General features: G+C 32.4%; 1 long non-coding RNA gene across 1 annotated transcript; it reads left to right on the top strand.

The window, feature by feature from the left end:
* Window positions 1-256: 256 nt before the first annotated feature.
* Window positions 257-6,239, top strand: LOC129969215 (uncharacterized). The gene is made up of 3 exons (XR_008784475.1): window positions 257-383; window positions 2,258-2,445; window positions 3,019-6,239. It is a non-coding gene; the product is annotated as an uncharacterized LOC129969215 (long non-coding RNA).
* The last annotated feature ends 955 nt before the right edge of the window (window positions 6,240-7,194 follow it).

Below are 7,194 nucleotides of genomic sequence, written 5' to 3'. Positions count from 1 at the left end.
TAGATTTATCATGCAAAAGATTCCCAAACACTGCTGATCAGCAGTGATAGAGGACTTCGAAGCCAGGATGTTCCAATTCGAAAATCTAGTTTGAACCTCTATGCCACCGTGTCTCTTTGACGAATAGAAATAAATTGCTTTTATGCAAATGTATTTCAAATTCTTATACAATATGAACCATTTTGATTGGTTGAGAGATATACAAGATACTTTAAAGCAGACATATCGTAGGTTGTGTTTTACCTTTTATGGTATATCTCAGTCAAATGTTTTGAAGTGGAAATGATATTGTTTTTCCCCAAATACTGCCTGGGTTTGTAATGCTAAATGTTATATCATTGCATTTGTTGGAACACTACAAGCACAAATACTTCTGTTTATTAGTAAGTATTTCTTATAACATTAAGTGTTTTATTACCTTTAAAATAATAATTAAAACATTAAATTAAATACTATAGTATCGTAAGATAATTGTCACTGATTTTTTTGCGTAGTTTAAAATGGTGCGATCTTACCAGTAGAATAAAATTATCTCGTGTTAATGCTAGTAATCTACTGACGTTCTCTGCCATTTTAATCTTATTACTAATTTGTTGTCTGTGATTTTTTAAAAGAGCATCTGTGTAAAGCTTTTAAATTTTGACAACTTTAAATTATAAAAAAGATGAAACAACCGAACCCAAATTGTGCCTGTTTAAAATATCAGTTTCAGATATTTCCTGTTTATTAATATATACCTGTGATATTAACTTTCAAACTGTAATACCTTATTCTATTAATTAGATGCAGTTCTCGAGAATACTATAATAGATATTATGGAACAAGGTGCATTTTATTTTCAAAATTATTTAGTTCAATCCTAAACTCCACTATGCCGGAATGTAGAAATTTTTAGCCCGTGTAGATAGCGGCAGATTAGATGGAAGGCTCTTTTTAAGCGGGACGGTGTACTATATGCGTATGTATCGGAGATTTTCAATGAACCGAATACAATTATAAATCAAACTCGGCAATATCTTGAATTGAATTCGATATTTCAATAAATTAAATGTTTGTAAAAAAAATATAGAATAGCTTGGTTATAAAGGTCCTAGTATATCTCCATGAACTCTTACTACTCAATACAAAATGGCGTTAAAATTGGGTTCTAAAATCATAGTACTAATATTTCTGTCGGTTATAAAAATAGTTTGTATTAATAGAAAACGAGCCAGTTTTGAAAAATGGTATTGCGATTTGAATTTACTCTTGCTTTTTGATTTCCCCTTCGCATTTGAAGAAGTAATCAATAAATATAAAGGATCATTACAGTGCTTCTAGAACCGAGTGTAATTCCGAATTGATTTGAACAGATTCTATCTATAGGTTCCTGCAACTCCCAATATTAAAAAAAAAAGCGAAAAATGTCAATGATGCAGCATTTTGAATACTACCTCGGAATGCATAATTCTTCCGAATGCATAATGCTGAACAGATATCAAACGAACCTTGCGATTTAGTGTAGTTAATTTGTGTGTTTATTGGTAAATTTCGTTGAATTATTGGAGTTTTTGACATCGCTTACTTCAAAAGTCGTATAAAAACAAGCATTTTTAAACATCACCTCTCAATGAAAATAATTACAGAATTGCAGCCGAACGTGCAGGTCTTCGATAACTGTCCAAATCCAATAATTTTTGGGCTTACTAATTGTTGACAAGGATAAAAGTCGACTCGCATTGCGGAGTTCTTTAACCTATGTTTAGGTATGAGTAGTCATTCTTCCGTAAATATCAGTAACGATATGTTTCTACTAGATTCGAATCGCATTGAACGCTAATAGATCTAAGATTATATCTCGCAGTTGCAAAACTAGAACGTTACTTTTGAATATTTTTTCTCTTAATCTATCAGAATGGGAGATAGTAGCTTTAAAACGTAGTTAGTAAGAGGAGTATTCGGGAGTAGAATTTTCTTTCAACGCAAATTCCAGTTGTTTCATTCTAATATTTCGCCAACGATATTTGCAATTTCTAAAAACCTCCAAGATTTACATATAACGAAAAGAATCTACAGATATCATTCCGAAGATTAAAATTCTGAATACTACTTTCAACTAGAAACTTGGTTCAGTGTGAAATAACATCTTCGAATACATAAAGTTTATATTCATGTGAAATGAAGCTTATTTTGGAGTGGCGACTTGAATTCTCTTTTCATGTATTGTTGCTTTGATAATGGTATGAATATTTCTTGAAAGCTACATTTTTTATTACAGGAATTCGGAATGATTTGCTACAAGTTAAGTGAAAGATGAGATTGGAGTTTCACTGCCATTCTAAACTATTTGCTTCAGAACGTTTAATAGAATGAGCTTGGTCCTCAAATCATGGAGACGAAAAAGGGCAACTAATTTCGTGTTAACTACAATATATGAACCCAAAAATGAGATGAACTCTTACAAAGGTAAGAAGGGTTTTAAATATTACATTCTGCGCTTCTTTAAATTCTCAAAGTAATCTTAGTTGCCTCTATTAACGAAACTTTTTAATAGTGTTTCGCCCAAGTTTTAATGGGTATAACAATACGCTAAGATAGTTTTCATGCCTAGCTCGTCTCTGAATACCAAAAAGGAAAAATCTTTTACTAATCGTTCTCGGTACAATAACTAAGCGTTTCAGCCCATCTGAAAATTATTGCCAAACGTGCATATTTAAAGCCTTCGTTCCGAAATCGACTCGACCCATTAATTTTTTCATGAGAATTTTCAGTAATATATAAATAAAATATGCAAGCCGAATATAAACACCCTTCTCGAGTCTGAGATCGGAATTGTAGTCCATTTTGTAGTATTAACTTTCATTTGCCCTTTAATTACGAGTATTGAATAATTTGGAAGACCTTTTCATGAAATTAGTCTTTCAATACCATGAAATTAGCCTGTTTTTAACTATACCAATTTTTAGATATTTATCTATTAATCTTTGAATACTTTAATAAGTTCCTAATTGACTGTCTAAAACTCCGTAATTATTCTAGGACGCCAGATAAACACCATGGAATTTCACTTAGTCATGAAGCGAGAATAAATTGACCTTTCTTCGGCCATCTTGGAAATTCTCTGGTCCCTTGAAGTGAATCTAAAGCTATCTGGACTGCCGAGATTCGAAGGTTTGTTTGGGAGAAATTGGATTTATATGAATTATCCCACGCAAGTTTTACAAATATTGTATGCAACTGATAATGAGCTCGTGTTCAGATTCAACGTCTAATATCCTCGACGCTCTATGTATAAAGAGTTTGATCTATAAAAATTAATCGAAAGAATACGAGCTAAAATCGCTATAAACAATTGTGTCGCTATATGGGAACTTCAATTGCTATTTTAAACTAATTAATATTAAAATTCCTTCATGCATTTTTATACCATTTTTAGGATTTAAATGAAACAGACCTCCATGAAAATCCTTTACTTGAGGTTACGCATGGAAGTGCAGCTTGTTTTACTCGAATCTAGTCTTTAAACTTCGGTTTCTATGAATTGCGGGCATGCATTTCTTGTGTTTAATTATATTAAATTTTAAAATAACATTAAAAACAACCGAAGAGGTCAGATTTGGCATCAAGATGCGAAATTTTGTCTAGATTTAGCGTGACCTTATTTTAAAATCGAGGTAATAATTAGCGGTAGGAGTAATAGTTACGCTTCAGAGAGAATTTTAAACAATTAAGCGATCTTAAATTCTTCAGAAGGGCTCAATCTCTCAAATTAAGTAAAACAAATTTTTATTCGCTTCAAAACATTCTTGTCTCAATTTCAAATCATTAGAATGTAAAATACTGAATTGGTCAGTTCAAGTTAAAACATAAATATACATACCATGTTTTCGAGAATGGTAAGAATCGCGTAGAATTTTTCTATGGCATCTTTTAAATACCCAAAAATTTTAATTCGATTAGTTACACTTTCGGGTTATTTTAGGTTAATGCACTTTCCACTCGTCTCGAATCCAATAATCTTGGGAAGGTTATCCTAATCTCGTTCTCGAGCTAAATTGAAATTTCAAAAATCCTTTTAAATTCAGGAAATGTTTGGACAGATTCCTTTAAATTTTCTACCAAGGTTCGTGTAATTACGACATAAAACGGTAAATCATGGCAATAATCTGTTTTAGACGTTTAACGGTACCCACATGATAATCTTCGAACTAAATTTTAATTATCATTAGTTTCCAAAACGCTCATTCGCTAAAGTTGAACAGAATGCAAGAAATATTCGTATTTTAGTTAACGTAAATGTTTAATTATAGACAGTTGCAGATGCCAATGTTACGGGTAGAAATTGCACATTTCAGGTTCTCTGAGGAAGATTAAAGCTTTGGGAAGTGGTAGATGGGATACATTAACACGTCAAGTAACAACCCGGTCCCTGTTGACTTTCCGTTTAGGCATCGTGGGACCGACGGCCTAAACGGAAAGTGTCGGTCCCCTGGGATCCGGCACTGGACGTGTTAATGGGGAGGGGAAGCTTCTAGTTTGGGGATGGTTATCAAAACTGAGCTTGTGGGTTATAAAATGGTTAAGAACATTTATTGCAGTACAATAGCTAGTCTAAGGAGTGGGGGGGGCGGTTCAGAAAGGTTTGGAACCTGTAAATTGCAATTTGTACCACGAACATTGGTAGTGACTGTTCGGACTCTGGGGAAGGTCCATTTATAAGACTACTGAAATTATTACTGCAGGGAAAATCCTCTTACCCCAATTCTTAAGTGCTTCTCATTTGCTATAAATAAGAGATGCATAGTTGTAATATTCGAGGAGACAAGATTCGCAATCGACTGCAAGTTTTGCATAATCCATGAACTCGTGAAATCCTTGTACAAGGCGAATGACTGCAATTTAATCTATAGGCAGTGCTGTAGTTTTATCGATAGGTTCCTCTTCTAAAATTAAGAGATTTAAATGAATACCCCACTGAGGGATAAGTTTATTAAAATGTTAATATAAGGAATTCTGATTAATCTAAAAGGAAAAAGCTAGAACCTATACACAGCATTTTGATATTTCGTATCGGTAACAGGCAATCTAGCTAAAAATCATTACTTCTCTCCCGAAAAATTGAGTACTTCCCCTCCCGATGATTTATAAGTAATTTTGCGCTGATTACTGTAATTCTGAATTAGTTAAAGCAGTTTTTAGCTTGGTTATCCCTTGAGGGAAGGCTCGTTCTAGAGCAGGGATTGGCAAAAGTTAGCCATACAAATGCTTCTTAGTATACATGTAAATTTTTTGGAAAATGTAAAACGCAAAAGGCTTAGAGAAAATTATAGGAAGAGAGATTGAGTCTTTCAAACTATGGATTCCACTTCTAATTGGCTGAATTGATTGGCATTGTAAAAGCTGCTTCATTTGAATCTATTCTTAAATGTTAAGTTTTTAATTTTTGTCGTACGATTTATTGGTCACTTTAAATCAATCTTTTATTCTTAAATTCCTAGTTTCTTTAAATTCTAAATGTCATTTTTCTTTTCAGAATTTGCTTTTGTACTTCATATTCTTGCATACTGATATCATTATCCATAAGTTAATTTTTAAATTAAAAATCTTGATATAATTTTACGATTCAAGTTTTCTTTGAATTTGAAGTTCCCTTACGATTGTGATATTTCTGCACTTTCTCTTGCTTTTAGATTTGTAAACTTTAAATATTGCTTTTTTGTACCGTTCTAAATTAAAGCTGTTAATCTTCAAGGACTACGCTTTTGAACCAGATGTTGTGCCGCCATTGCAAGTAATCTTTTTTGGAATTTGTACTAAAGTATTGCGAGTAATGCATGCTTGAATATATTTAATTAAAATGTTTTGTGTATTAATTGTAGGATAAATTGTGTATTCAAGGTTGGACGGTGTATATTTGACAGGATCCGTGTAAACAGTTGAAAATAAATATTCCCGTAATATGTATACCCTTCAGTAATTTAATATTCACCATGTAATCCGTAATATTATGAAATCCAAATTCCTTAGCAAGAAAAATAACATCGCTGAATAATGCAATTAATATCCTTAAGGCTGCGAGCGCAATGCGGGAAATACTCGTAATATTCTAATCAAATATTTAGAATATTGACATGTAATTCTTGTATTCCATTAGATTCATGTTTTCAATATCTCCGTTGAATCTTCTTAAATTAGATCAAGTTAATCCACGTCAAAGTTGATAATTGTGAGATACAGACTGTAAATATCTCCAAGCTGGACTTTCGCATTAAGCGTCCAATTCTTAGCATTGTGACTCTGAAATTGTTTTACTAGTTTCAAATAAAAACTGGATATAGAAATTATGTCGTTAATTTTATTGAAGACGCTGAATTACTGGATCCCTAAATGAATAAAATCTCGGAATTGAACTAGTTTATAAAATGTCTTGCCTTAAAACGTTTGACTATCAAAGAGACGTGCTTTTTTCTGTCTAACTTGATTTTAGATGCGCGTTAAAGTTGCGTGTTTCAAATTATAGCTGAAGATTGTGTATTGAGTTTTAAAACGGTAACTTCCACAGCTGGATATCCATATCGTTGTCCACGCTATTTATATCCCCTCTCACGTCAGCGTAAAATCAACTGTATAAGAAACGGATATGTGCCGCGAGGTTTATATGGGAAAATATAGGATGTAATCTAAAATGCATCTGACTTTCGCCATAATCAAATCTTTCAATCTCAATGAAGTCGCTAAACATTAATATTTCAGTTTAAACTTGATTTTAGTATTTAACTTTATCTTAAAATATTTAGCACTTACATAGAAAATTTGCCGTTTGGTTTCACGCTTCTCACTTCACTGGCTTCCCTGCAACCTATGACTACCCATTTCCAGTATTTACATCAAATATATAAAATCATGCAGGCCTCTTCATTTAGAAGTTCATACAATTTTTGGAATTCCCTAAATTGAAGGTTTGTTTTTAAGCTTTAATTATAAATGCTTAATGCTATAGAGATCTAGTCTAGTATTAAATCATTAAATGTTTGCGGGTTTAAACGCATTTGACCATAACCAATTTGACACGAAAAGAACTTAAAAAATTTCAGGAATTAATAACCTTTCTGAAGATTTAAAATTGTGTGAACCAGACAAGTAATCTGTCATTTGATAGCAGTCGAATTCTAAGGAAAGCTTCTTAATGTCTCTGCAGAAATGTAATTTTTTTCG

The sequence above is a fragment of the Argiope bruennichi genome, chromosome 5 (assembly GCF_947563725.1).
Source record: "Argiope bruennichi chromosome 5, qqArgBrue1.1, whole genome shotgun sequence".
NCBI lineage: Eukaryota > Metazoa > Arthropoda > Arachnida > Araneae > Araneidae > Argiope > Argiope bruennichi.
This window is presented reverse-complemented; position numbering and strand designations above follow the sequence as displayed.